This window comes from Lycium barbarum, chromosome 7 (genome assembly GCF_019175385.1).
Source record: "Lycium barbarum isolate Lr01 chromosome 7, ASM1917538v2, whole genome shotgun sequence".
Taxonomy (NCBI): domain Eukaryota; kingdom Viridiplantae; phylum Streptophyta; class Magnoliopsida; order Solanales; family Solanaceae; genus Lycium; species Lycium barbarum.
This window is the reverse complement of record NC_083343.1, coordinates 44,277,707-44,289,733: the sequence shown is the minus strand read 5'-3', so window position 1 is coordinate 44,289,733 and position 12,027 is coordinate 44,277,707.

The window sequence follows — 12,027 nt, the reverse complement described above, 5'->3', positions numbered from 1 at the left end:
ACTAGATGTCTCAAGCTAATTCCAATGCTCATACATTCATTACTAACTCAAGATCAACCAAACACCATTAAAAAGCATTTTATACCATTCTACAACATATACAAATTTTCCACCAAGACCACAATCCATCCGAAACCTCCAAATTTTTAGCATATACTTTCACAACACATTTTCATCTTCCAAATTCATAAACCACATTAGCAACTAGCATGTTAACTACATCATTTGCACAAATACAAGAAATGACACTATAATCTCATTACCTTCCAAATCAGTCCATGATCATTCCAACATCAATTTAAACCACCAAGTTCCCATTCCCATCATACAATACATATCAACAACAATCAAATTGCTACATAGAAATTTATTCATTTTTCCTACACAACACACATACCACACGGCCAAGACTCCAACACCTATAACCTAATGAGTTTCATCCACTTTCATTGTCAACATAGAACTTACAACAACTAAAACACCAAACAAAATAATTACACCATTATTCCTACATACCACATGCATGCACGGCCAACACCCAATTTCCATGCTTTCATGAATTTCATCCATTCCTATATACAACAACATACACAAGCCTCCTATAACATATAAAAGAACATGAATTCTTACCTTTTCCTCCCAACTTCTTTACTCAACCAAAGTGCGGAAAACAATGAAACGGATGGCCTATCTTCCGAAACAATTACACCACGTTGTAGAGGGCCCTTGAATTAGTAGGAATACATGAAGAAAATAATTTTTGGAATTAAAATTGAAGACTTGGATTTCCATGGTCATGGCCGAAACCATGGCCTTCTTGCTCTCTTATTTCTTTCTTGAATTGTCTAGAATGCAAGTGAGAGATTTTTTTTTGTCTTCTTTTTCAAGACTTTAGTCCTATATATACATATAGTTTTAGTGGCATGTGAGGGGCACATGCCCCTCTCTAGAGTTTTCTTGAAATTCCATAAAAAGAAGACTAATTTGTCATCCTTTTTAATTCTTTTTCTTTTTCATTTCATATATATATTTTTTGTCACATGGCCAATATGGCCCTTTTTAAATTCTCATGAAACTCTTGGTGAAATTCCCATTTTGCCCCTATTCTTTCCGCAATATTTCCATAAGCCATTTTGCGAATTTCTCTTCTTGCCCTTAGCCTCTTACCATATTTCCATACTAATAATAGTCACAAATAATATTCATGACAACTTGTGCATTAATATAACTTTTGAAAATGGTTTCGCCCTTAACTTTCCACGACGACTTTAGAATTTCCAAACGTACAATATACGGGCTATAACATCCTCCCCCCCCCCCCCCCCTTAGAACATTCGTCCTCGAATGTTCAACTGACCTCTTGGGGACTCGTAGCACTGCGGGAGGGGGTTTCTTTTATAGTTGCCCGTTTTCTCCATGCCCATTTCATATAATCGAGTCTCTCCATCCTTGTAGGTCCTTATTCCGTGCCTTAAGTTTTCTAATACGCTGGGCCGACATATCTTCCTTGTCCTTCTCAGGTCATCTTCTTTCTGTTACTGTTTCGTGACCGTATCTTAACAAAAGTCACACTCTTAGATTCTTACTACAACTCTTCTTTAGTCCCTTTTTGTATTTCTCGATACAGGCATACTTGTCTTTGACTTCACATGGGGGTGCCCATTTCGTTCATCATTATTCCTCGTAACCCTAATATGGCCTCCCCCCCCCCCCCCTTTAAGGGGCTCCTTATAAGCCAACGGTTCTTCTTTTCGACTCCGTGCACAACATAGCAAAATTCCTTATCATAAGTTTTCCTTTCATCTTCCGTCGATATCCTGACATATGAGATATCATACATGTTCATATACATATGCACATATAATTAGTATCAACTGACCCACAAAATACCTTCAGACGCTATTCAAGCCTATCTAATTTCCAAAACTGCACTGCACTTTCTGTCTCTTTTCTAGTCTAGCCTGTCGCATTCTATGTAACCGCTTATGGTTCCCCAACCATTCTGTATACATTAAATTTCTGTTGGACTACTCCAGCTCCTGATCGGCTGCTCACATCTGAATTTCAATTTATGTTTTTTGAAAACTTCCCAGGGGGTCACCCATCACGAAATTGCTCCCGCCTGAGCACGCTTAACCTCGAAACTTTGATGGATTTCGGTGCCTTAGGGCCGATATAATCGCGTCCACTTTCCCTTATAACCTTTATTACCTGATCCGGAGCAGATCAAGGTCTCACAGATTCCGAGACATTTCTGTAACCCGTTCTATCCTTGCAATTACCATTTTACCCTTTTCCAACCCTTACTATTCAGATTTCACTCACACATAACAAATATCAACAACATCTCACGGATCGTACATATATATAACATATTCCAGCCGGCCAGGGCCTTTATATGTTGTTTCACACTGTATCATATCATATTACCTCATATCAGACCATATCATGTCATATTGTGTCATATCATATCTTGTCATATCATATCGTATCGTATCATATCATATCGTATCATATCGCGTCGTGTCATTTCATATGGGATCATATCATATCGTACCAGGCCACAGCCGTACAGGGCTTCCGGTTTCTGATAACAGAATGAACATATCAAAACTTGCCTTCGTGGCCTTCCGTATCATTATTCGCCTTTTCAACGTATGTAAGGCTTATATTTGGGATCTCGTTTTCCCTACGTCTAGGCTCTATCGCACGATCTATGACAAAAACAAGGTCAACAATCCCTAGATGCCCCGTAGCCTCCTGTTTATAGATGTGGCGCGCAACACACCATAAACAGGACTCTACTGGACACGACTTTGCAGACAACCCCTAGGACAGACCTGCTCTGATACCACTTTGTCACACCCCGACCTTACTAGGGTGTAATGGGCACCCGACCCTTACTTAGGGCCGAGCGAACCCTCAGACTCTTGCCGCACATAAAATTACGTCAAACTTTTTAAATCAAATCAGGCAAAATACGCAGTAAAATATTTTTTTTTTTGAAATATTCTTTTCAGAAATATTACTTCTCGAATCTTCCAAGCGAACAAATCTGTAGTCATACACAATTCAATACACAACACAGACCAACATATCGGCTGACGGAGCCGCCTACAGACTGACACACCATACCCACGACGCTGTCTGCAAAGTCTCTACCATATATCAGACATCACAGCACAAATACTCTAACTCGGCAGCACTCCAGGAGCAAATGGAGTTTGCCATCTTCGCTGGAACATCTTCTATAATATCTTCAACTCATCTGGGAGTACCTGCGCGGCATGAAACGCAGCCCCTGAAGAACAGGGGGTCAGTACGGAATATGTACTGAGTATGTAAGGCATGAAATACAGAAAGCAGAACCATAATCGAAACAAATAGTACAAAGGGTAAGCATATTATCTAGATTGCCGAATTACTTACTTCTCAGACACAGATCATACAGACCAATACAGATCATACAAGCCGACACAGATCGTACAGACCAATACAGATCATACAGGCCGACACAGATCGTACAGACCAATACAGATCATACAGACCAATACAGATCATACAGACCGTACAAATCATACAGAGCATATAGAATGCTGACATACTCACTTTACAGGCCGACACAGATCGTACAGACCAATACAGATCATACAGGCCGACACAGATCGTACAGACCAATACAGATCATACAGACCGTACAAATCATACAGAGCATATAGAATGCTGACATACTCACTTTCCAGACACAGATCGTACATACCGTTGTCAGATATCAGAAGGAGTGTGGCACGTACAGAACGCACAGATAATGTCATACGTCGGACGGAGTTCAGAACGTACCGATTGCTCCGATGATGTCATATATCGGACGGAATACAGAACGTACAGTATACTCGGATAATGCCATATATCGGACGGGATTCAGAACGTACAGATTACTCAGAGGATGTCATATAGCAAACGGAATACAGGATATACGGAATGTCAGAATGCTTACTCTCCAACACAAGTCATGCATATCGGAATCGGATATCATATCACATACGCGGTAACCCCGGGGACATATACCACGCCGGGACAAATACCATATCATACATACGGTAACCTCGGGGACAAATAACACGCCGAGGGACCGGTCACATCCTATCATATACAGGGTAACCTCGGGGACAGGTAACACGCCGAGGAACCGGTGAACAATGCCAAGGGATGCGCACGATAACATAGGAACGTGGTCGCCACTCCTACCTTTGGCGCCACAACACATCATATTTCAGAAAATTTGCTCCGATCTCCGTCACACATCATAACATAACCACGGTACCCGGGGGCGGACAGATAACACGGCACCTCGAACCCGGACACATCATACTTCATAATATATCCTCGGTAACCGGGGACGCACATATAACACAGTACCCCGGAACCGGACTCATCACACTTCGGAATTCGTATATGGAACCCGACCCTCAACAGAGGACTCGGCGAACCATCCGCACGATACATACCGGCCCGGGACTCGGTGAAGGAAATCCTAACATATGCACGAGCAGAATAGTGAGAAACCACATGCATAGAAATCAAGACTCGACAGACCAGTGTACTTACCGATACCTGGAGCCTCGGAACAGATTTCAGGTCAATCCGGCGTAGTATGAAAAAGTTATGAGCGTTCGAAGTACAGAACGCTTTATAAGCGTTTCAGAAGCCTTTTTTCGGGGAATCAGAATCATAGTCACATCAGACACCTTCAGATGTCCTTACGAATCAGATCAAATAGAGATTTTGAAACCATACTTACGTATAAGAAAGTTATAGCCGTCTTGATACAGAAACCTCTCCGAACATTTCAGAGCAATCCGAGATCGTATACGGAAGTTAGGGACATTAAATCTTACAGAAGTTCTCGAACCAGAATAAACATATCAGAATGCTCTAATCAGGATACTGATTTCGGAATTCTCATATCAGGATACTTATATCGGAATACTTATATCAGCATACTTACATCAGAATACTTATATCAAAATACTCATATCGACACACTTATATCAGAAGACTGATATCAAAATGCTTATATCAAGACACTTATATCAAAATACTTATAATAGAATACTTATATCAAAATACGTATATCAGAATACTTGTACCAAAATACTTATATCAAAATACTTATATCAAATACTTATATCAAGGGATGAACTAGGATCACAAACTCAGGTCAAGAAGTGAATTAGAATCATAATCAGACTCAGCATCACAAAACAGAGTTACCCCAAGGCAGCATATCACATTATACCTTACTTGGCTCTAGGACATGCCAAAGAAAGAAAGGGTAAGCCTTACATACCTGCGCCGTGACCAACTAGTTACGCTTGTGCCTCCAACTTGTTAATCTACATTCAAGAGGATTCATCCATTCATTAGATTCGTTGTCACATACTTGCCCTAATCATTCAAACACATTCTCTTATATTCTGCCGGAATTTCGGCAGCATCTCCCCTGTAAATGTACCAACCCCGAGAATATGGCTCGGCCCAATTCAACAACAACCCAACCAACAACCAAGCTATGGCATCAATAATCAATTCAAGAATACATTCTAACATTAGTAACTCTTTTCTACATAGTTCATCAACATACCATTCACTAGATGTCTCAAGCTAATTCCAATGCTCATACATTCATTACTAACTCAAGATCAACCAAACACCATTCAAAAGCATTTTATACCATTCTACAACATATACAAATTTTCCACCAAGACCACAATCCATCCGAAACCTCCAAATTTTTAGCATATACTTTCACAACACATTTTCATCTTCCAAATTCATAAACCACATTAGCAACTAGCATGTTAACTACATCATTTGCACAAATACAAGAAATGACACTATAATCTCATTACCTTCCAAATCAGTCCATGATCATTCCAACATCAATTTAAACCACCAAGTTCCCATTCCCATCATACAATACTTATCAACAACAATCAAATTGCTACATAGAAATTTATTCATTTTTCCTACACAACACACATACCACACGGCCAAGACTCCAACACCTATAACCTAATGAGTTTCATCCACTTTCATTGTCAACATAGAACTTACAACAACTAAAACACCAAACAAAATAATTACACCATTATTCCTACATACCACATGCATGCACGGCCAACACCCAATTTCCATGCTTTCATGAATTTCATCCATTCCTATATACAACAACATACACAAGCCTCCTATAACATATAAAAGAACATGAATTCTTACCTTTTCCTCCCAACTTCTTTACTCAACCAAAGTGCGGAAAACAATGAAACGGATGGCCTATCTTCCGAAACAATTACACCACGTTGTAGAGGGCCCTTGAATTAGTAGGAATACATGAAGAAAATAATTTTTGGAATTAAAATTGAAGACTTGGATTTCCATGGTCATGGCCGAAACCATGGCCTTCTTGCTCTCTTATTTCTTTCTTGAATTGTCTAGAATGCAAGTGAGAGATTTTTTTTTGTCTTCTTTTTCAAGACTTTAGTCCTATATATACATATAGTTTTAGTGGCATTTGAGGGGCACATGCCCCTCTCTAGAGTTTTCTTGAAATTCCATAAAAAGAAGACTAATTTGTCATCCTTTTTAATTCTTTTTCTTTTTCATTTCATATATATATTTTTTGTCACATGGCCAATATGGCCCTTTTTAAATTCTCATGAAACTCTTGGTGAAATTCCCGTTTTGCCCCTATTCTTTCCGCAATATTTCCATAAGCCATTTTGCGAATTTCTCTTCTTGCCCTTAGCCTCTTACCATATTTCCATACTAATAATAGTCACAAATAATATTCATGACAACTTGTGCATTAATATAACTTTTGAAAATGGTTTCGCCCTTAACTTTCCACGACGACTTTAGAATTTCCAAACGTACAATATACGGGCTATAACATCCTCCCCCCCCCCCCCCCCCCTTAGAACATTCGTCCTCGAATGTTCAACTGACCTCTTGGGGACTCGTAGCACTGCGGGAGGGGGTTTCTTTTATAGTTGCCCATTTTCTCCATGCCCATTTCATATAATCGAGTCTCTCCATCCTTGTAGGTCCTTATTCCGTGCCTTAAGTTTTCTAATACGCTGGGCCGACATATCTTCCTTGTCCTTCTCAGGTCATCTTCTTTCTGTTACTGTTTCGTGACCGTATCTTAACAAAAGTCACACTCTTAGATTCTTACTACAACTCTTCTTTAGTCCCTTTTTGTATTTCTCGATACAGGCATACTTGTCTTTGACTTCACATGGGGGTGCCCATTTCGTTCATCATTATTCCTCGTAACCCTAATATGGCCTCCCCCCCCCCCCCCCTTTAAGGGGCTCCTTATAAGCCAACGGTTCTTCTTTTCGACTCCGTGCACAACATAGCAAAATTCCTTATCATAAGTTTTCCTTTCATCTTCCGTCGATATCCTGACATATGAGATATCATACATGTTCATATACATATGCACATATAATTAGTATCAACTGACCCACAAAATACCTTCAGACGCTATTCAAGCCTATCTAATTTCCAAAACTGCACTGCACTTTCTGTCTCTTTTCTAGTCTAGCCTGTCGCATTCTATGTAACCTCTTATGGTTCCCCAACCATTCTGTATACATTAAATTTCTGTTGGACTACTCCAGCTCCTGATCGGCTGCTCACATCTGAATTTCAATTTATTTTTTTTGAAAACTTCCCAGGGGTCACCCATCACGAAATTGCTCCCGCCTGAGCACGCTTAACCTCGAAACTTTGATGGATTTCGGTGCCTTAGGGCCGATATAATCGCGTCCACTTTCCCTTATAACCTTTATTACCTGATCCGGAGCAGATCAAGGTCTCACAGATTCCGAGACATTTCTGTAACCCGTTCTATCCTTGCAATTACCATTTTACCCTTTTCCAACCCTTACTATTCAGATTTCACTCACACATAACAAATATCAACAACATCTCACGGATCGTACATATATATAACATATTCCAGCCGGCCAGGGCCTTTATATGTTGTTTCACACTGTATCATATCATATTACCTCATATCAGACCATATCATGTCATATTGTGTCATATCATATCTTGTCATATCATATCGTATCGTATCATATCATATCGTATCATATCGCATCGTGTCATTTCATATGGGATCATATCATATCGTACCAGGCCACAGCCGTACAGGGCTTCCGGTTTCTGATCACAGAATGAACATATCAAAACTTGCCTTCGTGGCCTTCAGTATCATTATTCGCCTTTTCAACGTATGTAAGGCTTATATTTGGGATCTCGTTTTCCCTACGTCTAGGCTCTATCGCACGATCTATGACAAAAACAAGGTCAACAATCCCTAGATGCCCCGTAGCCTCCTGTTTATAGATGTGGCGCGCAACACACCATAAACAGGGCTCTACTGGACACGACTTTGCAGACAACCCCTAGGACAGACCTGCTCTGATACCACTTTGTCACACCCCGAACTTACTAGGGTGTAATGGGCACCCGACCCTTACTTAGGGCCGAGCGAACCCTCAGACTCTTGCCGCACATAAAATTACGTCAAACTTTTTAAATCAAATCAGGCAAAATACGCAGTAAAATATTTTTTTTTTTGAAATATTCTTTTCAGAAATATTACTTCTCGAATCTTCCAAGCGAACAAATCTGTAGTCATACACAATTCAATACACAACACAGACCAACATATCGGCTGACGGAGCCGCCTACAGACTGACACACCATACCCACGACGCTGTCTGCAAAGTCTCTACCATATATCAGACATCACAGCACACATACTCTAACTCGGCAGCACTCCAGGAGCAAATGGAGTTTGCCATCTTCGCTGGAACATCTTCTATAATATCTTCAACTCATCTGGGAGTACCTGCGCGGCATGAAACGCAACCCCTGAAGAACAGGGGGTCAGTACGGAATATGTACTGAGTATGTAAGGCATGAAATACAGAAAGCAGAACCATAATCGAAACAAATAGTACAAAGGGTAAGCATATTATCTAGATTGCCGAATTACTTACTTCTCAGACACAGATCATACAGACCAATACAGATCATACAAGCCGACACAGATCGTACAGACCAATACAGATCATACAGGCCGACACAGATCGTACAGACCAATACAGATCATACAGACCAATACAGATCATACAGACCGTACAAATCATACAGAGCATATAGAATGCTGACATACTCACTTTACAGGCCGACACAGATCGTACAGACCAATACAGATCATACAGGCCGACACAGATCGTACAGACCAATACAGATCATACAGACCGTACAAATCATACAGAGCATATAGAATGCTGACATACTCACTTTCCAGACACAGATCGTACATACCGTTGTCAGATATCAGAAGGAGTGTGGCACGTACAGAACGCACAGATAATGTCATACGTCGGACGGAGTTCAGAACGTACCGATTGCTCCGATGATGTCATATATCGGACGGAATACAGAACGTACAGTATACTCGGATAATGCCATATATCGGACGGGATTCAGAACGTACAGATTACTCAGAGGATGTCATATAGCAAACGGAATACAGGATATACGGAATGTCAGAATGCTTACTCTCCAACACAAGTCATGCATATCGGAATCGGATATCATATCACATACGCGGTAACCCCGGGGACATATACCACGCCGGGACAAATACCATATCATACATACGGTAACCTCGGGGACAAATAACACGCCGAGGGACCGGTCACATCCTATCATATACAGGGTAACCTCGGGGACAGGTAACACGCCGAGGAACCGGTGAACAATGCCAAGGGATGCGCACGATAACATAGGAACGTGGTCGCCACTCCTACCTTTGGCGCCACAACACATCATATTTCAGAAAATTTGCTCCGATCTCCGTCACACATCATAACATAACCACGGTACCCGGGGGCGGACAGATAACACGGCACCTCGAACCCGGACACATCATACTTCATAATATATCCTCGGTAACCGGGGACGCACATATAACACAGTACCCCGGAACCGGACTCATCACACTTCGGAATTCGTATATGGAACCCGACCCTCAACAGAGGACTCGGCGAACCATCCGCACGATACATACCGGCCCGGGACTCGGTGAAGGAAATCATAACATATGCACGAGCAGAATAGTGAGAAACCACATGCATAGAAATCAAGACTCGACAGACCAGTGTACTTACCGATACCTGGAGCCTCGGAACAGATTTCAGGTCAATCCGGCGTAGTATGAAAAAGTTATGAGCGTTCGAAGTACAGAACGCTTTATTAGCGTTTCAGAAGCCTTTTTTCGGGGAATCAGAATCATAGTCACATCAGACACCTTTAGATGTCCTTACGAATCAGATCAAATAGAGATTTTGAAACCATACTTACGTATAAGAAAGTTATAGCCGTCTTGATACAGAAACCTCTCCGAACATTTCAGAGCAATCCGAGATCGTATACGGAAGTTAGGGACATTAAATCTTACAGAAGTTCTCGAACCAGAATAAACATATCAGAATGCTCTAATCAGGATACTGATTTCGGAATTCTCATATCAGGATACTTATATCGGAATACTTATATCAGCATACTTACATCAGAATACTTATATCAAAATACTCATATCGACACACTTATATCAGAAGACTGATATCAAAATGCTTATATCAAGACACTTATATCAAAATACTTATAATAGAATACTTATATCAAAATACGTATATCAGAATACTTGTACCAAAATACTTATATCAAAATACTTATATCAAATACTTATATCAAGGGATGAACTGGGATCACAAACTCAGGTCAAGAAGTGAATTAGAATCATAATCAGACTCAGCATCACAAAACAGAGTTACCCCAAGGCAGCATATCACATTATACCTTACTTGGCTCTAGGACATGCCAAAGAAAGAAAGGGTAAGCCTTACATACCTGCGCCGTGACCAACTAGTTACGCTTGTGCCTCCAACTTGTTAATCTACATTCAAGAGGATTCATCCATTCATTAGATTCGTTGTCACATACTTGCCCTAATCATTCAAACACATTCTCTTATATTCTGCCGGAATTTCGGCAGCATCTCCCCTGTAAATGTACCAACCCCGAGAATATGGCTCGGCCCAATTCAACAACAACCCAACCAACAACCAAGCTATGGCATCAATAATCAATTCAAGAATACATTCTAACATTAGTAACTCTTTTCTACATAGTTCATCAACATACCATTCACTAGATGTCTCAAGCTAATTCCAATGCTCATACATTCATTACTAACTCAAGATCAACCAAACACCATTCAAAAGCATTTTATACCATTCTACAACATATACAAATTTTCCACCAAGACCACAATCCATCCGAAACCTCCAAATTTTTAGCATATACTTTCACAACACATTTTCATCTTCCAAATTCATAAACCACATTAGCAACTAGCATGTTAACTACATCATTTGCACAAATACAAGAAATGACACTATAATCTCATTACCTTCCAAATCAGTCCATGATCATTCCAACATCAATTTAAACCACCAAGTTCCCATTCCCATCATACAATACTTATCAACAACAATCAAATTGCTACATAGAAATTTATTCATTTTTCCTACACAACACACATACCACACGGCCAAGACTCCAACACCTATAACCTAATGAGTTTCATCCACTTTCATTGTCAACATAGAACTTACAACAACTAAAACACCAAACAAAATAATTACACCATTATTCCTACATACCACATGCATGCACGGCCAACACCCAATTTCCATGCTTTCATGAATTTCATCCATTCCTATATACAACAACATACACAAGCCTCCTATAACATATAAAAGAACATGAATTCTTACCTTTTCCTCCCAACTTCTTTACTCAACCAAAGTGCGGAAAACAATGAAACGGATGGCCTATCTTCCGAAACAATTACACCACGTTGTAGAGGGCCCT